The 23,136-nt window shown below is 45.5% G+C and overlaps 1 long non-coding RNA gene across 1 annotated transcript; it reads left to right on the top strand.

Annotated features, from left to right (window-relative positions):
• The first annotated feature begins 18,800 nt into the window (after nt 1–18,800).
• LOC118383347 (uncharacterized) lies at nt 18,801–22,546 on the top strand. Its single transcript, XR_004825556.2, has 2 exons — nt 18,801–19,302; nt 22,273–22,546. It is a non-coding gene; the product is annotated as an uncharacterized LOC118383347 (long non-coding RNA).
• Nucleotides 22,547–23,136: the final 590 nt, after the last annotated feature.

Raw genomic sequence — 23,136 nt, 5'->3', positions numbered from 1 at the left:
TCCGATGTCAACAACTACAGACCAGTATCCCTTCTCTCTTTTCTCTCCAAAACTCTTGAGCGTGCCGTCCTTGGCCAGCTCTACCGCTATCTCTCTCAGAATGACCTTCTTGATCCAAATCAGTCAGGTTTCAAGACTAGTCATTCAACTGAGACTGCTCTTCTCTGTATCATGGAGGCGCTCCGCACTGCTAAAGCTAACTCTCTCTCCTCTGCTCTCATCCTTCTAGACCTATCGGCTGCCTTCGATACTGTGAACCATCAGATCCTCCTCTCCACCCTCTCCGAGTTGGGCATCTCCGGCGCGGCCCACGCTTGGATTGCGTCCTACCTGACAGGTCGCTCCTACCAGGTGGCGTGGCGAGAATCTGTCTCCTCACCACGCGCTCTCACCACTGGTGTCCCCCAGGGCTCTGTTCTAGGCCCTCTCTTATTCTCGCTATACACCAAGTCACTTGGCTCTGTCATAACCTCACATGGTCTCTTCTATCATTGCTATGCAGACGACACACAATTAATCTTCTCCTTTCCCCCTTCTGATGACCAGGTGGCGAATCGCATCTCTGCATGTCTGGCAGACATATCAGTGTGGATGACGGATCACCACCTCAAGCTGAACCTCAGCAAGACGGAGCTCCTCTTCCTCCCGGGGAAGGATTGCCCGTTCCATGATCTCGCCATCACGGTTGACAACTCCATTGTGTCCTCCTCCCAGAGCGCTAAGAACCTTGGCGTGATCCTGGACAACACCCTGTCGTTCTCAACTAACATCAAGGCGGTGTCCCGTTCCTGTAGGTTCATGCTCTACAACATCCGCAGAGTACGACCCTGCCTCACACAGGAAGCGGCGCAGGTCCTAATCCAGGCACTTGTCATCTCCCGTCTTGATTACTGCAACTCGCTGTTGGCTGGGCTCCCTGCCTGTGCCATTAAACCCCTACAACTCATCCAGAACGCCGCAGCCCGTCTGGTGTTCAACCTTCCCAAGTTCTCTCACGTCACCAAGTTCTCTCACGTCACCCCGCTCCTCCGCTCTCTCCACTGGCTTCCAGTTGAAGCTCGCATCCGCTACAAGACCATGGTGCTTGCCTACGGAGCTGTGAGGGGAACGGCACCTCAGTACCTCCAGGCTCTGATCAGGCCCTACACCCAAACAAGGGCACTGCGTTCATCCACCTCTGGCCTGCTCGCCTCCCTACCACTGAGGAAGTACAGTTCCCGCTCAGCCCAGTCAAAACTGTTCGCTGCTCTGGCCCCCCAATGGTGGAACAAACTCCCTCACGACGCCAGGACAGCGGAGTCAATCACCACCTTCCGGAGACACCTGAAACCCCACCTCTTCAAGGAATACCTAGGATAGGGTAAGTAATCCTTCTCACCCCCCCTAAAAGATTTAGATGCACTATTGTAAGTGGCTGTTCCACTGGATGTCATAAGGTGTATGCACCAATTTGTAAGTCGCTCTGGATAAGAGCGTCTGCTAAATGACTTAAATGTAATGTAAATGGTGAAGATGGCATTGGAGTAGTGGAGGAACTGGCTGGAAGGAGCAGAACAGCCGTTCTTGGTCTGGACCGACCATAACTTGGAATATCTCCGTTCAGCCCTGCGCCTCAACTCAAGGTAGGACCGATGGGCCCTCCAGTTTACAAGATTCAACTTTACCATTTCCTACCGTCCTGGGTCTAAAAATGTGAAGCCTGATGCTCTCTTCCGCCTATACAGTTCCTCTGCCACACCCTCCGAAACACCTCATCCCTTGCTGCCACTGTGGATTGGGGTATTGAGAATCTGGTTAGCGAGGTGCAACGCTCCCAACCTGGACCAGAAGGGGGCCCGGCTAACCGGCTGTTTGGCCCTAACCCAGTCTGGTCCCGGGTCCTGGAATGGGCTCATTCCTCCAGGCTGACCTGTCATCCAGGGTTCCGTCGTACACTAGCCTGCCTTCGACAACGTTTCTGGTGGCCCACAATGGTCCCTGACGTCTCTGCCTTCATCACCGCATGCACTGTGTGTGCTCAAAACAAGACTCCACGGCAAGCTCCTTCTGGCCTCTACTGGTTCCTCATTGTTCCTGATCTCATATATCTGGACTCTGTCACTGGGCTCCCTCCGTCTGATGGCAACACTGTCATTCTGACGGTAGTCGCCAGTTCTCCAAGGCCACCCATTTCATCCATCTCCCCAAATTACCTTCTGCCAAGGAGACGGCCCAGCTTATGGTGCAGCATGTCTTCCGGATCCATGGACTCCCTGTAGACATGTTCTCCGATTGGGGTTCTTGTCTCAGTTCTGGAAGGCATTCTGCACCCTTATTGGATCGTCGGCCAACCTGTCATCCAGATTACATCCCAAAACTAGCGGTCAGTCGGAGCAAGCCAACCAAGACTGGAGACCACCGTAAGGTGCCTGGCCTCAACTAACCACACTACCTGGAGCCGTCAACTGGTCTGGGTGGAGTATGCCCGGAACACTCTTCCCAGTTCTGCCACGGGACTCTCCCCTTTCGAGTGCTCCATGGGGTGTCAGCCTCCACTCTTCCCTGAACAAGAGCAGGCCAGCGTACCCTCGGCCCAGTGTATTCATCCCTGTGTTTCCTGTCTCTCTGTGCCACTTCGTCTTGTATGTTTCCAAGTCAACCAGGATTTTTCCCATTCTCTTGCTTTTTGCATTCTCCTTTGTTTAGTCCTCCCAGTTTTGACTCCTTCCCTTTTCTGGACTTTGTACCCGCCTGCCTGACCATTCTACCAGCCTTGACCACGAGCCTGTCTGTCTCTCTATACCTCCTGGACTCTGAACTGGTTTTGACCTTTTGCCTGTCCACAACCATTCTCTTGCCTACCCTTTTGGATTAATAAACATTGTAAGACTCCAACCATCTGCCTCCTGTGTCTGCATTTGGGTCTCGCCTTGTGCCTTGATAGAACTAGAACCATTAGAATTGGAGCTACAATTTTGTACCTTCATTTAGCCAGCTTCATTTTGCAGATGAGCCCTGCATGAACACATCAATTAACAATAATTACACTATACATATCAACACCTTGCTAACATTGCTACTGTCATCTTTCCTTTGATCCTGACTAGTCTCCCAGTCCCTGCTGCTGAAAAACATGCACACAGCATGATGTTGCCACCACCATGTTGGGATGGTGCCAGGTTTCCTCTAGACGTGATGCTTGGCATTCAGGCCAAAGAGTTCAATCTTGGTTTCATCAGACCAAAGAATCTTGTTTCTCCATGGTCTGAGAGTCCTTAATGTGCCAAGCGGGCTGTCATGTTATTTTACTAAAGAATTGGCTTCAGTCTGGCCACTCTACCATAAAGGCCTGATTTGTTGGAGTACCGCAGAGATGGTTGTCCTTCTGTCAGAGTGACTATAGGGTTCTTGGTCACCTCCCTGACCAAGCCCCTTCTCCTCGATTGCTCAGTTTGGCCGGGCTGCCAGCTCTAGGAAAATTTTTGGTGGTTCCAAATTTCTTCCACTTAAGAATGATGGAAGCCACCGTGTTCTTGGCAACCTTTAACGCTGCAAGCATTTTTTGGTACCCTTCTCCAGATCTGTGCCTCGACACAATCCTGTCTCTGAGCCCTACAGACAGTTTTGCATTGTCAACTGTGGAACCTTATATAGACAGGTGTGTGTGTGCCTTTCCAAATCATGTCCAATCAATTGAATTTACCACAGATGTACTCCAATAAAGTTATAGAAGCATCTCAAGAATGGAAACAGGATGCACCTGAGCTCAATTTCGAATCTCATAGCAAAGGGTCTAAATACACATTATTTTAAATAAATGTGCAAAAAAAAATCTAAAAAACAGTTTTTGCTTTGTCATTATCGGTATTGTGTGTAGATTGATGAGGGAAAAAAACAATTGAATCAGTTTTAGAATAAGGCTGTAACAAAATGTGGAAAAAGTCAAGGAGTCTGAATAATTTCCGAATGCACTGGATACACATCAATTACACAATACACGAAAAGCGAACACAAACCCTGAAAAGCAAAACACAACATTATGAAACAGCACATTCTTAAGTAAAAGGTTCTCTAATTGCACTTGATGCACCAATTCCACTAACTATAAGGAGTTTTAGAGGTAATTCCACATGAGATGCGCAAAAAAAGCTAAAAGCAGATTGACCTAACACGATGGAGATTGAAGGGATCTCCAGGGTTAACCGTCCCTGATTCCGGATCTGGCAACATATACGTCTGAAAGTTAACAATAAGGTAAGGTATGGCGGAAGTTTACGCAAGAGGACTTTATAGACAAAAAGAGTGCAATGCATTGATCTATGAGACTTCAAAGAGGGCCAGCCTACTAACTGTTACAAAATGCATCTACGTGTACTGAACCTATTGCCCATAATAAATCACAATGTGCTATGATAAAATGTGCCCAATGGCTTCAATACAGTGGCAGTTGCATTCATATAGACAATATTGCCATCGACAATAACTGCATCGCAGTGCTAACTGTGCCACCAGTGATCCTGGTTCAAGTCCAGGCTCTGTCGCAGCTGGCTGCGTCTGGGAGACCCATGGGGCGGCGCACAATTGGCCCAGCGTCGTCCAGGTTAGGGGAAGGTTTGGCCGGCCAGGATGTCCTTGTCCCTTTGCGCTCTAACGACTCCTGTGGCAGGCCGGGTACATGCACGCTGACACGGTCACCAGGTGTACGGTGTTTCCTCTGACACATTGGTGGGGTTGGTTTCCGGGTTAGGTGGTCATTGTGTCAAGAAGCAGTGCGGCGTGGCTGGGACATTCCCCTCTCCCGGGTCTGTAACAGAGTTGCAACGATGGGACAAGACTGTAACTACCAATTGGATACCACGAAATTGGGGAGAAAAGGGGATTTAAAAAAACATGCTTTTTGAAATATTTTTTCTTTAATCTAGATGCCCAGATATTTATAAGTGGGGAAACGGTCAATGAGGGCAAAATCTTAAGTACGTATGCATAAATCATCAGTGATTTGGATGATTTACGTGATTTGGATGATTTACGTGATTTGGAAAATAACATATATTTACATTTTCAGTTCACCAAAGGCTTTCTGCAGGGGAATATTGCAGATTGAAGCTCTGACAGAGCCTGGTCCGCTGTGGGGGTAATAGCATATACCACAGTGTCATCTGCATACAGGTGAAAGTACATTTTTGTACAAATAAACCAACATTGCTAATGTATATGGTGAAACGAACCTGACCAAAAATCGATCCCTGTGGGACACCCTTTGTTGTCCTGATTTAACACCATCTGTAAACACACACTGTGTTCTGTCCTTTAAACAGTTTTCAAACCAGCTACAGCAGCCTGGTCCAGACCAATTGATGAAAGCCTCTGAATAAGTAATGAGTGTCCACTGTGTAAAATGCCTTAGACAGGTCAATAAAAAGGGTTGCAAAGTGTTTGTTGTTATCCAAACAATTAAGAACATAATTTCAAACCAAAGAAGTAGCAGAGATGGTGCTATGACCTGGTCTGAAACCTGAATGGTGTACATTTTGAATACATTTTGTAGTTAAAAAGGATCGAAGTTGAGCATTTACAAAGGATTCTAGACATTTTTGCTAGACAAGAGAGATTGGAAATGGGGTGATAACTATTTACGTCACACGGGTCACCACCTTTGTGAAGGGGGGAGTACATGGGCCACCTTCCAGAACCTGGGGATGGTACCAGAAATAATTACAAGGTTAAAAATATGTGTTAAAGAATTTGCAATCAGAGGAGAAGAAAACATCAGCAACAAAGAATCAAGCAAATCAGCTTATGTAAATCTTGCACAAGGCATCTAGCATATCACAAGTAGAAAGTCAAAAATAAAATACAAATATTCACTAGAAGTTGGAACTTCCATTGAGCCAGCTAGAGGATGGGAGAGGGGAAGGCAGTCGACTGGTTGACCTGGGTCAATTAAACCACCATATCTTTCGAATAAAAAGCCTGCCGAGATAAATTGCTGATAAAAAGCATCACTTATCTCATTTTTCTTTGTAACGACGCCAGAGTCTGACAACTTGCTTAGGCAGGGAAGGAGAAATGTTGCTATCTTGATTGAGGAAGTGCATCTATTTAGGAGCTACACAACAAATACAGTATGTCTTTAGATCAGATGTGACATACTGTATCATGTCCCCACATCCCTCATGAAAAAGTGCTACTGAATTACTACACAAAACCTATTTGTGCAGTAGTGACTATGAAGAAAGTTGTAGGGAGTGCATGGTGAATGTGCAGTTTATGCACTACTCAAGATACACAAGTAGAGTTTTGTAGTTTTCAGTAGGAAAACGGTAGGGTCTCCAGTATTAATCAGTTGGAGATTTTCACTTCCTGATGTTGGTAGTAAATACAGTAAGTACTCAAAACACTACACAGGCTTGACAATAGTAATCAGGTAGAGTTTTTACTATTTGATGTGAGTAGTAAATAACAAGTAACAACACTAAAACCAGACTACACCAGCTTTTCACGACCGTAGAGGAAGACAAACAGGGTTTGTAGTTGGTTGTTGTAGGCTTGCCACTGTTTTGGAGAATTCCGAATGAAGTCATCTTCCTTCCTTCGTTGTCCTGTATTTCAAAACCCTTCTACTGGCACCATCTGTAAGTTTAACTTTCCTTTATGTTTTATGGATATTTCCATGTCACTGCAAAGCCGTTTATATAACTTTGTACCACATAAAAAATATTGATATCCAAAACGGTCTTGTGTTTAGCCTAGCTGTTTGCTAGCCCCATTGAGATGTCGCTATGTAGCCTCTGTTAACTTTGCTAACTAATAAGTTTGTGTGTCTGTATGCAAATGTGAAGCGTCCCAATTTATCACCCATTACTACTTAAATTACTACATAAATCACTACTGGTTTCCTACACATCTCAATAGCAATCGAGTAGTAAAACCAGTAGGTTTTGTGTAGATCTTGTGTAGTAGGGCTGAGTGGTGATTCAGTAGTACTTTTTCATGAGGGACTTCTCTGATAATGAATCCTTCATACTCAGATGAAACACTATCAAAGAGGTGTCAGGGAACAGGCTCACCTCCTCTCACTGAAGTTAGAGATATTTGTGGGTTTCTCCTCCACGCTTGAGGTACTGGCCAGGAATGTGTTCTTTTCCTGGTCCATTGGGATAGGCTAAGCTTGCAGGGGTCAGTCCAAACCATGCTGAGCTTAGAGTTTGTCTGGCCCGTTCCCCAGTGCTTCCCCAGTTACTGCCAGTAAACCAGTCAGTCTGCCAGCAAGACTCCAGTAAGCAGTCTGGACTCCGATCTGTAGGTCTTTTGTTGCTCAGTCATTCCAAATTTGAGATACTACAACATATAATTTTACAGTTTGTTCTCCTTTTTCAAATATAGTACATACATTAGACAGACTGCATAGAGGTTTATCCGAGGTTTGTTCATGTTATTGGAGGAGATCTGGAATGATGGTAGCAGAGAAGCTTAGAGGGAAGAGAGGCTTAGAGAGAAGAGGCTTAGAGAGAGAGACAGAGATAGAGAGAGACAGAAAGAGAGGGCGAGACAGAAAGAGAGGGATAGAGAGAGACAGAGAGAGACAGAGAGAGTGAGAAAGACAGACAGACATAGAAAGAGACAGAAAGAGAGGGATAGAGAGAGACAGAGAGAGACAGAGAGAGAGAGAAAGACAGACAGACAGACAGAGAGAGACAGAGAAAGAGAGGGAGAGACCAAAAGAGAGGGAGAGAGAGAGAGAGAAATAAAGATAGAGGGACAGAAAGAGAAAGAGAGACAGAGACAAAGACAGCGAGAGAGGGAGAGTGAGTTTAAATATATATGTCACAGTATCTCCATTTTGAAATATCCTCTGCCTCAGCCTCTTTCAACACTGTACTGGCTCTCTTTATATCTCCTGGTGTTATGACAGCTGGGCGAGAGGAAAGATCCTGCTGGGTACCAATGTAGCTAGCGCAGCTGAAATCATGCTTATTTATCTTTCTTTGTCTCCTTCATATGACAATATGAGAACAGTACAGTACAAAGGATTTCCTGGTCATTCAGTCTAGTGCTTCTCTAGGTCACAAACTCTCAGTGACATAATAGATTTGATACGGTGTACATGTAACGTGGGGGGGATGTAAAGATGTACTTTGCAGAAATCCACCATTTCCTGGTTGCGAAAATTCTAATAGCCTAATTTCAGTTTATTTGACAAAACAAGCGAGTATAGTGTAGAGCAGTGGTTCCCAAATGTTTTATAGTCCCGTACCCCTTCAAACATTCAACCTCCAGCTGCGTACCCTCTCTAGCACCAGGGTCAGCGCACTCTCAAATGTTGTTTTCTGCCATCACTGTAAGCCTGCCACACACACTATATGATACATTAATTAAACATAAGAATGAGTGTGAATTTTGGTCACAACCCAGCTCATGGGAAGTGACAAAGAGCTCTTATAGGACCAGGGCACAAATAATAACATAATAATAATAAATTATTTTGCTCTTTATTTAGCCATCTTACATATAAAACCTTATTTGTTCATCAAAAATGGTGAATAACTCACCACAGGGTAATGAGAAGGGTATGCTTGAAAGGATGCACATAACTCTGCAATGTTGGTTTTTGTGAGAGAGAGTCTGTCTTAAATAATTTTCCACACACAGTCTGTGCCTGTATTTCGTTTTCATGCTAGTGAGGGCCGAGAATCCACTCTCACATAGGTATGTGGTTGCAAAGGGCATCAGTGTCTTAACACCACGATTTGCCAAGGCAAGAAACTCTGAGAGCAACCCTATCCATAAATCTGGCAGTGGCTTCTGATTAAATTAAATTTTCACAGAATTTTCCACTTGTTGCAATTTCGATGAGGCTCTCTTGTTTAGATGGACTGGAGTGGACTGGAGGCAGGGCATGAAAGGGATAACGAATCCAGTTGTTTGTGTCGCCCGTTTCGGGAAAATACCTGGGTAATTGCGCACCCAGCTCACTCAGGTGCTTAGCTATATCACATTTGACATTGTCCATAAGCTTGAGTTAATTTACACACCAAAAAATCCTACAATGATGGAAAGACCTGTCTGTTGTCCTTGTTAATGCAGACAGAAAAGAGCTCCAACTTCTTCATCATAGCCTCAATTTTGTCCCGCACATTGAATATAGTTGCGGAGAGTCCTTGTAATCCTATATTCTTATCATTCAGGTGAGAAAAAAAAACATCACCCAGATAGACCAGTCGTATGAGAAACTCGTCATCATGCAAGTGATCAGACAAGTGAAAATTATGGTCAGTAAAGAAAACTTTAAGCTCGTCTCTCAATTAAAAAATCGTGTCAATACTTTGCCCCTTGATAACCAGCGTTTCATGGTTGCTGCCCATATAATTGTATAATGCAGAAAATACACGAGAGTTCAGGGGCCTTGCTTTAACAAAGTTAACCATTTTCACTGTAGTGTCCAAAACATCTTTCAAGCTGTCAGGCATTCCCTTGGCAGCAAGAGCCTCTCGGTGGATGCTACAGTGTACCCAAGTGGCGTCGGGAGCAAGAAAAAGCACATTTCTTGCAATTCTTCACTTTTTGTCATGGGGCAGGGATTTTTTTTCCTGTTTTCTATCTTATCTCGTGCTTTTGTTCACATTTTGTCATGAGGCTGAGAGAAAATGTTACAGTTTTAAAACGAATTTGCTATCATATATGATCCCACGGGAGCTCACAAATTCCCTATCACAGGACATAAAAACATGTACAAATCCACAATTCAATTAAACAGAGGCTTGAGTCACTGCATACACACAGATCAGATCAATATTCCGCACAGGCAAAGAACATGTGTTGTGCAACACCTCGGGAGGGTGTACCCAGGGACAAGGAGAGTGGGTTCAACAGGCATACGGGCAACCTTGCCATAAACACAGTTACGACCCATGGAAACACTTCTGAATTTGAACTAGGCCAATAACCCCACTCCCATCCTCCCTGCGCATGTCAACCTTCACATGGTAATCTCTACAACAGGGATGGGCAACTTTGAAGGGGGCCACAAAAAAAATCTGAATTCATCATGAGGGGCAACAGTTGCTCATATGACAAGCAAAATATTTTAGTGCCCTACCCCCCCGCTTGTCAGCAGCACTAAGTGGGGCCGCCAGTTGCCCAGCCCTGCTCTAGAACGGCAGGAACAGGCAGGTTAAATACTGAAGGCCACACCTTTAATTACAATCAAGAGTCTCATACACCTGGCACTGACAGACTGCATTCACCAACTCAACAGTTCCACCCTGTTACATACATACTATACAGTACACATGCCTGTTGCTCAAATGCATTACAGCAGGGGTGTCAAACTCATTCCATGGAGGGCCTAGTATCTGTGGGTGTTTGGTTTTTCCTTTCAATTAAGACCTAAAGTACCAGGTGAGGGGAGTTCTTTACTAATTAGTGACCTTAATTAATCAATCAAGTACAAGGGATGAGCAAAAAACTTGCAGACACTCAGCACTCCGTGGAATGAGTTTGATACGTGCATTACAGGCGAGACCAGTTTGACAGAAAAAGTACGAAAGACAGATTGATTTAATAGAACCTTACATATAGACCGAGTGAATGCATGGAGTTTAATGTTTATGCTCAGCATACAACAACCATATGACACACACCACTGTCAGTAAATCACTCTTAATCCCTCCAACCTTGTCTCAGTGCTGCCCATTATTGTAATCTAGCATGCCACATATTAAATGGGCAGTTTACACTCATTCACACACAGCTTGTCACAATTTTCTCTCATTCACACTTGCATTATCACAAATACACACAGTTACACAGATAGCTGGATTGAATGGATCTACTGCAATGCTGGGTGGATGGTGCATGGCCAATAAACCTGACGGTGCACTTCTCTGTGACTAACAACCAGAGTGAAACCCAACACTGAGTCAAGGACAGGGAACCAGGAACATCCATCTCCCCAGGCATTAGAAGGCAGCCCAGCCTAGCACTCAGTCCCAACCACACTGCACTACAAAACAGTTTCACCCGGAACTCACACTGGCTACTCCCTTCACAGGCATTAATTACAAATCACAATTACAAAAATCGCGTATCAAAATAAAATATAATAGATTTTTGCAAAGTATTGTATTTCATTAAAATACATGTATTTTAAAATACAAACGTACATTTGCTTTGTGGCAGGCCAAACAGCAACAACATTCTCAGTAATGGTTACAGAACCGTCTTACTTTCTATGACTGTGATATGTTGTTGTCTTTCTATCTTGGTTGAATGCACTGTCACTCTGGACAAGAGTGTCTGCTAAATGACCAAAATGTAAATGTATAAGTGAAAATGAACATCTGTAAAGCACACTGGGTATTGTCATTGGTCTTGTTTTTCGGAGCGGGGAGTGCATTAGAATGATACTCAGCATGCTTTGGAATTGTTCATTTTTACACATTTACATTTAGTTCATTTAGCAGGCACTCTTATCTCACCATAGTGCCATAAGACTTTTGAGACCAATGTAGGGTGAAAAGTGTAACGGCGTTCTTCGTTTGTGGAAAGAGAGTCGGACCGAAATGCAGCGTAGTGGTTACTCATGACTTTAATAGAAAAAGTGACACATGAAATAACGATACAAAATACAAAAACAACAAACGGAACGTGAAACCTAATTACAGCCTATCTGGTGAAACTACACAGAGACAGGAACAATCACCCACGAAATACAAAGTGAAACCAGGCTACCTAAATACGGTTCTCAATCAGAGACAACGAGAGTCACCTGACTCTGATTGAGAACCGCCTCAGGCAGCCAAGCCCATACAACACCCCTACTCAGCCGCAATCCCAATAATATAAAAACCCCAATACGAAAGAGAGAAACCCCCCAAGGTGCGGACTCCCGGACGCACCTCAAAACCATAGGGAGGGTCCGGGTGGGCGTCTGTCCATGGTGGCGGTTCCGGCTCGGGACGTGGACCCCACTCCATTAATGTCCTAGTTCCTCCCCTTCGCGTCCTGGGATAATCCACCCTCGCCGCCGACCATGGCCTAATAGTCCTCACCCAGAACCCCACAGAACTGAGGAGCAGCTCGTGACTGAGGGGCATCTCAGGACTGAGGGACAGCTCGGGACTGAGGGGCAGCTCGGGACGGAGGGGCAGCTCAGGACTGAGGCAGCTCGGGACTGAGGGGAAGCTCGGGGCTGAGGGGCAGCTCGGGACTGAGGGGCAGCTCGGGACTGAGGGGCAGCTCGAAACTGAGGGGCAGCCCGGAACTGAGGGGCAGCCCGGAACTGAGGGGCAGCCCGGAACTGAGGGGAAGCCCAGTACTGAGAGGAAGCCCAGTACTGAGATGAAGCTCAGGCAGGTAGTAGGCTCCGGTAGATCCTGGCTGGCTGGCGGATCTGGAAGATTCTGGTTGACTAGCAGATCTGGAAGAGACTGGTTGACTGGCAGATCTGGAAGAGACTGGTTGACTGGCAGATCTGGAAGAGACTGGTTGACTGGCAGATCTGGAAGAAACCTAATTACAGCCTATTTTTAATTTTTTTTATTAAAAATTATTTATTATCTTCAATACCATTAATTCTTTACAACTCATAATTTACATACATACTCAAATAATGGTATTTTAATTAAACTAATCATAAACCCCAAACAAAACCTCAGGGGAGCATCTTCCCTCCCCGTCACCCTACAAAATACCTTTCCCTATCTCCCCGTCCCTAATCTATCCTCTTACAAATCTAAATGACACCCAGCCCTAAACCCCCCTTCCACCTCTCCCGAGCAGCATGCTGCCCCCACTTCCTCTCCTCCCTCTTCATCCTCCCCCTCAAATCTCCTTCCACCCTCCTCACTATCCCTTCCACCCCCCAATCTCTCCCTGTCTTTACCATGTTCTGCCTTGCTTCCCACAGCCCCCGTTTAAAGAGACTCATGAGAAGCCAGAGCAGAAACCTGTCCCTATCAGTCCCTCTCGCTCTCCCTACACCCCTCTCTAACCTGGCCCACGTCAATACAAAATCCCCCTTTACCAAACCTAACAACACCCGTGCCCTAGTCCATACTACTCCGGCAAAGGCACAGTCCCAAAAGACGTGGCGCACAGTCTCCTCCCTGCCACAAGAGGAGCTTGGACAGGTGGGGGAGTGCACCAAACTATACCGGTACAAGATGGAACGTACCGGCAAACACTTATGAAGGCTCAACCAATTCAGGTCCTTGAGCCTGTTGTCCAGACCCCGCGCCGGCACTCCCTCCCAGACCACTTCCGAGATGCCCACTACAGGCGCCGGACTCCCTGCCTTTCTGACCTCCTCGTACAGGTGCCTGTGATCTAAACCTACTCGGGCAACTTCAACCTCAGGGTGCGCATGCAGCCACTTGGCCGCATGACCAAAGTGCCACGGCAGCTGTTCCGCCCGAGGACCCGTGTTAGACCACACCATTATGCTTCTCGCCTGATACGAGAAAAACACCCACAGGAGGTAACCGGACGGGTGTATCACTGGCTGAGCAAGCTCCGTTAACAAGAAAGAAACAAAAATTGTGTCCAGCTTGAGGGGTAAATGTGGTACCCACCTACCTCCCTCCCCGATGGGACAGATCATGCATGCCCTGGCGACCCACTCGCACCTGCCACTCCACATAAACTGAAACACAAGCCTCACTAGAGGCCTCCTCAGACAAGCCGGCAATGGGTAGATGTATGCCAAATACCAAAGAGACGGCAACACATCCACCTTTAGGACCAGGACTTTGCCCATAAAAGACAAATACCTAGCTTTCCACATTGCTAGCTTCCTCTGTACCACTGCGATACGCATGTTCCAGTTTAGCGTCGCTGAGCCGGAGGTCTCAAAATGGACCCCGAGAATCCTCAGGGCCCCCTCACAGAGAGATAACCCCCCCAGGCACATCCGTTCTACCGCGCCATCTTCCGAAAAACTTGACGGAAGACTTTGCATGGTTCAGAACTGCTCCCGACGCTCGGGTGAAATCCCCAAAGATGGCAAGGGACCTTGTCAGGCACGAGTCCTTGCACAACAGCAAGGAAGTGTCGTCGGCGTACTGCGTCATCTTAACACGCAGCCCACCACTTCCAGGGATCAGCAAGCCTTCCACCCCTGTGTCTGCCCTAATGGCAGCCCCAGAGCTCCATGTACAGAACGAAGAGGAGAGCCGAGAGTGGGCACCCCTGCCTGACCCCAGACGAGAGGTCAAAAACGTCACCCAAGTGACTATTTACACTAACTCGGCACCCCGCTCCGACATATAATGTACGAATCCATCCTATAAACTTCTCCCCAAATCCTAATCGACCTAACACTCTGAATAAAAAGGATCTATTCACGCGATCAAAGGCTTTCGCCTGATCTAGCGCTGCTACCATTAAAGGCAGTCCTCTATCTTCAACCCAAGCGATGGAGTCCCTAATTAACTGTAGGTTCCATCTAATAGAGCGGCCCTCTACCCCGCACGTCTGATCCTCATGAACGACGTAGGGAAGGGCTGTGCGCAACCGGTCTGCTAAAACCTTTGCAAGTAGCTTGTAATCTACACACAGCATGGTCAACGGCCGCCAGTTGCCAAGGTCTGTTACTTCCCCCTTCTTATATAAAAGTGACAGCACACCAACAGCCATTGATCCCCCGGGACCCCGTCTCAAGGATGGCCTTTAAGACTTCGAGGACAACTGGTCCAAGTATACCCCAAAACTTGAGATAAAACTCAGCCGGCAGCCCATCCATCCCAGGCACCTTCCCTTTTCCCATCCTCCTAAGAGCGCTCTCAACCTCTTCTAGTGAGATCTGGGCCTCCATCACTTCTCTAATGTCCTCCGGCAACCGCCTGGACAAGTGTTCTAAAAACACATTTCCCTGCTCTACATCTATTTCCCTTTCCTTAAATAAACCTTGGAAATGATCAGTTGTCACCCTGACCATATCCTCTGGTTCTCTAACTATACTACCATTTTCTTCCCTAACACCATGCATTACCTTCCTACTCTGTCTGGCCCTAACCAACTTAAAGAACATAGCAGAACAAGTCTCATTATGTTCTAGAAAGCCACTATGCGCACGCTCCAGGAAAGCTCGAGCCTTCCGCTCCTGCAACTCCCTGAGCTGCGCCTTAAGGGTTGCGGATCTCTCCCAGTCAAACGACCCGCCGAGGTTGCCTGCCTCGTATTCGAGTTCAATTAACCTTTGGATACGATCCACCTCCCTCCTCTCTTCCCTTTTTTTCCTCTTGCAATACCCTATTATAAAAGCCCTAATCCTCACCTTAACTAATTCCCACCACTCTAACACCCCCTCGCACATGGACCGGAGGCCCTCAAGCCTCCAAAAGAAACCATAAAACCCGTCAACAAAAGCCTGCTCCTCCAGCACATCCCGATCTAGCTTCCAATACCCCCTACCAAAGAGGCAGACTGGCGACCCCACCTGCAGGAGCACCCCGTCGTGATCCGAAAAGAAAACAGGCAACAGCCGCCCAGACAACTTACCCAAAGTCCTGGGTACAAAAATATAGTCGAGCCTCCGCTCAACCCCCCTGGAGTTGCGCCATGTAGGACCGTCCATTTTCGGAGTAGTGTGCAGACCACCATCTACCAGACCATGGCAAGCCATTAGCCTGGCAATGGCGCCTGCACTGCTATCCCCCCCTCTTCCTAAATCTGTATTAAAATCCCCCCTATCACTAATTTCCTATTTGTGACACACAGGGGCGTCAGACAGTCCACCATCTCCCTCCTGTCTGCCACCACCTGTGGCCCATACACCACCACTAATATAAATGTACAATCCCTTATCGTGACATCCACCCCTATAACCCTCCCCTGCATTACCACAAAAGAATCCTCCACTTTTACCTCCCTGTGCCCACACAAAATCCCTACCCCTGATGAGTGCACCCCCCCAACACCCCAAACCGACTCCCCCTTGTCCCACTCCCTCTTAAACCTACTAACATCCCCTCCATCCCTCAGGTGAACCTCCTTTAAAAAACAAAAATCAAACCCCACACCCTCCAAATAACTAAAAACCGCCCTCCTCTTAACAAAATCCCTTAAACCCCTTACATTTAAACTAACAAAAGTCAAATTAGACCCCATGAAAAAATAAAAACATGTAATACACTCAAATTATAAACCCAGACAGAAAAAAAAAAAACCAGGAGACTCACCCGATGCTCCCCTGCTCCATATCTACCGGTGAGAACACCATCCGTACTCCCGACATCCCCCCCTCTTCCTCCATCTCACCATCCCAGGATGCAGGAATAGTGTTTGGCTCCGGGGTGCCCTGCACCCTGGGTCTACCCCCACAATCCTCCCCCTCCCCAGTGTTGCAGCTGGTTTGGAAAAAAATCGGGGAGGCTGAGTCCCCAAACAAAAAACTCCCCACCTCCTCCTGTACCCAGTCCTGAGTCTTGTTAGGTGTGTCCCCACCCAACAGAAGTTGAGGGCCTGGGGAAACCAGCAGCAACCCAGAGGTTTCTCCCACCCCCATCACTCTCTTGGCCATCCCGTCCCTCTCACTGTCGGCCAATCGCACCCTCCTCTTCATTCTCTTCTTTGGTGATGACCCCTCATCTCTTCCACCAGGGCACCTTCCCCCCAGTCCACTTGCTCTTCCACAGTCTCCTTCTCCACCACTCCTCCCTCGCTTTCTTCTCTCTCATGCTCCTCCACTCGGTTGCCTTCTTCCGCCGCTTTTTCTGGTTCTCCTACTCCCGTGCCTTCCGTTTCCTTCTCTCTTCCATCCGCCGCTTCTTGCTCCTCCTCCTTCCTTGTGGCCTCCCCCTTTGGACCTGAACTCTGGTCATGAGGCGTGCTTCCTTCCCCTCCTCTTCTTTCCCCATCCCCCGCCCCTGCTCCCCCCCCAGCCGCAGACGTATATGACCTCTGACGGGCTGGGCACCCCCGCCACAGGTGTGCTGACGAGCCACACCCATGGCACGTCTTAGGCTTGTCACAATCCCTCGCCTCGTGATCCTCAGTTGCACAAAATCTGCATTTTCTTGTACTGCACGAGGCGAATATGTGACCGTAGGCCATACAGCGCCTGCAAAATGGGGGCTGACGTGCATAAAACAACGTCCCCCTGTCAGCCCCTAGGGAGAACATAGCAGGAGGATGGAGGTAGCCACCATGTCCCTTTGGGTGCTCTCTGAGGAGGGCCTGGAAGCCTCTCCTCCCATTCCAAAACCCAAGGGAGTCTTTGAGGTGGCTTGCTGAGGAGACGTTATCCATGTATCTCCCCAGAAAAGCCCTCACCTCTTCGTCCTTAACGTAAGGGTTGTAAATGTTGACAGTTACAACCCTAAAGTTATTCTTCGCCAGGCTTGTTATTTCGTAGTGGCACATCGGCCTCTCACCTCCCACTGCTCTTGCCCTTCTCAGGATATCATTGTGTTTTTCCTCTGTATATAGTGCCACGTCGTATGCTCCCTCCAACGAGTTGCCTTGGAAACAAAACACGTCCTTCACCGTCAGCTTTAGAATCCCCATCAATATTATCCTTCTAAAAGATTCCCGTCCTAAAGGCTCCAACTCCTTTTCCTTCCAAGCAAACCGAATCGTGTTGGCCAGCCCAATCCCAGGGACCGACCGTGTTGATGTATTTAGCACCATCTCCGCAAGGAGAATGGCGCTCGTTCTCTTCTCTTCCAAAACAAGTAAAAAGAAAAACCAAAGTGACCGAGCCTATCTGGTGAAACTACACAGAGACAGGAACAATCACCCACGAAATACAAAGCGAAACCAGGCTACCTAAATACGGTTCCCAATCAGAGACAACGAGAATCACCTGACTCTGATTGAGAACCGCCTCAGGCAGCCAAGCCCATACAACACCCCTACTCAGCCGCAATCCCAATAATACAAAAACCCCAATACGAAATACAACAACATAAACCCATGTCACACCCTGGCCTGACCAAATATTTAAAGAAAACACAAAATACTAAGACCAAGGCGTGACAAAAAGGGGCCCCAGAAGGCCTACCTGCTATAAAGAAATGGTATAGAAAACTATTCTGTATTTTAATATACAAATGACAACTTTCGAAAGTATCTTGTTACATTATACATTGGAGTGTAGTTCAGCCCAGTGCAATACAACACACAAAATAATCAGAAGTAATTAAAATACATATTTCAAATACATGTGTCTGAATTTGTGATGTTTGGTGTCTGATGTCAGGTGTCTGAATCCTGTAACATAAATACTGCTCATCTATGACATCATCGACCATAAACATTTTTTAAAAATGTAATATGTGTCAATTCTATCAATTGATAACACATTATTGACAAGTATTGACAATGTGAGAGCAAGCCCAGTGGGAGTTACTGTGGATGATGATGTGAAACGTGAGATTTGGCTGGAGATCCATGTTTTAACCTTTTACTTAGATGTTTATAGTCTCAAAGGACAGAGTCCCAGGGGGTAAAAAAAACACGAAATTATAGCTGAGAAACTCATTAGATGCCAAATGTAACCTTTTGGTTAAATGAGTGGTAGAATGTGGGCGTACTGGCTCCTGAAATCACAGGCAGGGTTGGGGAGTAACGGAGTACAAGAAACTGTAACTGTAATCCATTACATTACCAGCCCAAATATTGTTATCAGATTAGTTACATTAAAAAAAACAAGATTATTATTTCTAAGATTACTTTTAAATTCCGAAATTATGTTTGCAAAAAAAAATATTCGACACCTTTCTTATGTTTTCTCAATGACCTTCAAATCAGTTTGGTTCCGTCTGAGTGAATCTGAATAGAAATCTGAGACCACCATGATGACAAACTAAATAAGTTTGATGGATCGCGGGGAAAGACCAGGAACTTGCTTTTGTAGGCTACAGTCCAAGCTACAGTATGTCTTCCAATGGTCCAACTTTAATAAACGCTTGGAGGTAAGGAAGACAGCAGTGGTGTAGCCTAACTGCGATACGGATATCGCGTAGACCTATTATAGGCTACATAGCGCATTCATTTAGCAATTTGTGTTTTTTGTGGATAGCTGTCAACAAATGTATATGTGTATTTTAACCCAATAATGGTTAAACTGAAGAAATGTAAGCTGCCAATCGTTGTTTTTGCGACCAGGGGTGTCGCCTATTCCTTAAGGAAACCATTTACCGTTTAAGAACCAAACGGAAGAAAATGGAGCAAAATGAGAGTTTCTATTGGACAAATGCAGGTATGTCCCGCCCCGTTTGTTTCCGTATAAGGATATTTTTACAACAGAATCGGTGTAATGAATCAGCCCCGGTGGAAAATGCGCTCCTGCAAAAGCGGATCTCAGCCTATGGAATAAAGGTTAGAGTTCCTCCCTTCTAAACTGCCCCTGTGGTATTGTGCTCCATACAGTCAAAAACTAGTTTAATTTAGGAAGACCAGGAGTGAGGCTTTTATTGCTCCTTTTTCTTCTTCATAGGCCCAACAGAAACATGCTCGAACTCGGAACAATTTTGAACAGCTGCAAATTATCAATATATCATAGTGTCACCAACAAAAACGTAAACAATAGGACTAATTAAATGCAGCATATGGAATTGATTTCTCACATGCAAATAGCACTTTTCGGTGGTGCTCAAAGCATGCCATTCCAAGAGCAGCATTTATTTTTCAATTAGAAGACATGAGCCCAGTCAGTCTTCCGTGACAACAAAATCATAAACAGGGTAGGCTAATTAGCCTTTCGTTTTTGGGTTATGCTAAATAGAAAATTCCACTGTGCTCTAAAGCTTTATTTGCATATTTCCTAGAATGCCTTGCCTTTGTAGTGAATTGGTGAGTTACCATCCATGACTGAATTTGTTAGTGACAGAGATATTTTTGTTCCATACATCAATTTTCAGCCCTGTGGACTTCAAGTAAGAACATAAGTTAATATAACTCAAATGTATTGTTTTAACACAATACTATTTGTATTTTTTAAGGCCTTATTTTGAGGGCTACTCTAAAAGGAAATACTTGTTATTTTGGATGAACCGGTTGCAGGCATCTGGTCACTAATACTGAACAGAAATAAAGTGGGGCAAAAAAGTATTTAGTCAGCCACCAATTGTGCAAGTTCTCCCACTTAAAGATGAGAGAGGCCTGTAATTTTCATCATAGGTACACTTCAACTATGACAGACAAAATGAGAGAGAAAAAAATCCAGAAAATCACATTGTGGGATTTTTAATGAATTTATTTGAAAATTATGGTGGAAAATAAGTATTTGGTCAATAACAAAAGTTTCTCAATACTTTATTATATACCCTTTGTTGGCAATGACAGAGGTCAAACATTTTCTGTAAGTCTTCACAAGGTTTTCACACACTGTTGCTGGTATTTTGGCCCATTCCTCCATGCAGATCTCCTCTAGAGCAGTGATGTTTTGGGGCTGTTGCTGGGCAACACAGACTTTCAACTCCCTCCAAAGATTTTCTATGGGTTTGAGATCTGGAGACTGGCTAGGCCACTCCAGGACCTTGAAATGCTTCGTTGCCCGGGCAGTGTGTTTGGGATCATTGTCATGCTGAAAGACCCAGCCACGTTTCATCTTCAATGCCCTTGCTGATGGTAGGCTTTGTTACTTTGGTCCCAGCTCTCTGCAGGTCATTCACTGAGTCCCCCCGTGTGGTTCTGGGATTTTTGCTCACCGTTCTTGTGATCATTTTGACCCCACGGGGTGAGATCTTGCTTGGAGCCCCAGATCGAGGGAGATTATCAGTGGTCTTGTATGTCTTCTATTTCATAATAATTGCTCCCACAGTTGATTTCTTCAAACCAAGCTGCTTACCTATTGCAGATTCAGTCTTCCCAGCCTGGTGCAGGTCTACAATTTTGTTTCTGGTGTCCTTTGACAGCTCTTTGGTCTTGGCCATAGTGGAGTTTGGAGTGTGACTGTTTGAGGTTGTGGACAGGTGTCTTTTATACTGATAACAAGTTCAAACAGGTGCCATTAATACAGGTAATGAGTGGAGGACAGAGGAGCCTCTTAAAGAAGAAGTTACAGGCCTGTGAGAGTCAGAAATCTTGCTTGTTTGTAGGTGACCAAATACTTATTTTCCACCATAATTTGCAAATAAATTCATTAAAAATCCTACAATGTGATTTTCTGGATTTCTTTTCTCATTTTGTCTGTCATAGTTGATGTGTACCTATGATGAAAATTACAGGCCTCTCTCATCTTTTTAAGTGGGAGAACTTGCACAATTGGTGGCTGACTAAATACTTTTTTTGCCCCACTGTATAAATGCAACATGCAAGAATTTGAAAGATTTTGCTGAGTTACAGTTCATATAAGGAAATCAGTCAATGTAAATCAATTAATTAGGCCCTAATCTATGTATTTCACATGATTCAGCAGGTGGGCCTGGGAGGGCATAGGCACACCCACTTGGGAGCCATGCCCACTCACCTGGGAGACAGACCCAGCCAATAAGAATTAGTTTTTCCCCTCAAAAGGGCTTTATTACAGACAGAAATACGCCTCAGTCCCCACCCCGTCTCTGATGATCCTGCAGGTAAAAAAGCCAGATGTGGAGGTCCTCAGCTGGCGTGGTTACACGTGGTCTGCGGTTGTGAGGCCGGTTGGACGTACTGCCAATTTCTCTAAAACGACGTTGGAGGCAGCTTATGGTAGAGAAATTAACATTAGATTCTCTGGAAAAAGCTCTGTTGGACAATCCTGCAGTCAGCATGCCAAAGCACGCGTTTCAAACCAAAGCATACCGGACCTATTTTCTCTCCATATCCCCGGACTCCCACCGCACGCTCTGAACTTTTTCACCTGAATCATTAGGGTTTGCACTAACAGGGATATAAAAACATTTGTACACAACATTTTTGAGAAATAAGCTTTTTGTGCATATGGAACATTTCTGGGATCTTTTATTTCAGCTCATGAAACATGGGACCAGCACTTTATATGTTGCGTTTATATCTTGGTTGAGTGTTGGGTTATTTTTAAAAAGAGCAAGGTTGGTTTGCTGATAATGGGTTATTGACCCAGTGGGTCAGATCAGAAGACTCGAGGCTTGGTTTCGCAGGGCTGTGGCTTTCAGGAAGTTATTTTTGGCCACCTGTGAGAGTTAATGTTGTTCCGGTTCATCTGTTCTGTTGAATTGTTATCACATGCTACTGGCCAACACTGACAAGTTTGCAGAAGTGTATGAATTTCTTAGAAGTCCATGCAAATTCAAGCGTGAGATACCCAATGGTATATTAACCACTTTGTTACCTTTTCTAAATAATATTGTTAATATAATCTTTTAACAATCTTTATTAAATCTGCAGATCCCTCCATGGTGTAGCAAGAAATTCAGGTTGCTGGCAACCGAGAGGTTCGGAGTTCTAATCCCATTGAGATGAACTTCTAAGAAATCAGAATTCCAAGAAATCAGAACCACACCCATCACTATCATATTTCCCAGCATGATGTATTGCAGTTGTCTGTTTTTTTCAATATCTGTGTTTTTGCATGTACATTGACTGATTAATACATGAATTAATCTAATGTTACACCTTTCATACATTTATAAACAAGTTGGACTTCCACCTGTTACTGAAATGGTTTTCCACATTACCTTTTTTAGCTAGTCTCAATGTGTCTTCCTAACCCTGGCAGTCATTCTGAATGCAGATTGTGGGCATCCACGCTGGCGGGTTTTCAATCCAAATTAAACATTACCTTGCAAGCCAGCATAATGTGACTTGATGCTGGTTTTAATTTAGTTTGTTGGTCACCAGTATCCGAAACATAGTGAAGGCTGGCCACCAGCAAAAAAAAACTAAACAATGAAGGCTGGTCTGCCAGCATAACCAGCAGAGATAGGCAACTCCAGCCGTGGGGGCTAGAGTAGTGTCACACTTTTCCCCCATGCCTTGCAAACACCGCTGATTAAAATTAATTGCATTCTAAACTGAATATCATGATAAATTGATTATTGGAGTCAGCTGCGTTAACTGAGGCTGTGGCAAAAGCGTGAGACCAATCAGGCCCCCGAGGACTGGAGTTGCCTATCTGTATCGATGTGCGCTGAGCGTAGGGAAGCAAGTTTAGGGAGTGAATACATTTTAATTAATTAATAAAACCAGAAACACAAACAGCGCACCAACATGAAACATAAACAATGACGACTGGGGAAGAAACCAAAGGGA

Source organism: Oncorhynchus keta, chromosome 4, assembly GCF_023373465.1.
Source record: "Oncorhynchus keta strain PuntledgeMale-10-30-2019 chromosome 4, Oket_V2, whole genome shotgun sequence".
Taxonomy (NCBI): domain Eukaryota; kingdom Metazoa; phylum Chordata; class Actinopteri; order Salmoniformes; family Salmonidae; genus Oncorhynchus; species Oncorhynchus keta.
This window is presented reverse-complemented; position numbering and strand designations above follow the sequence as displayed.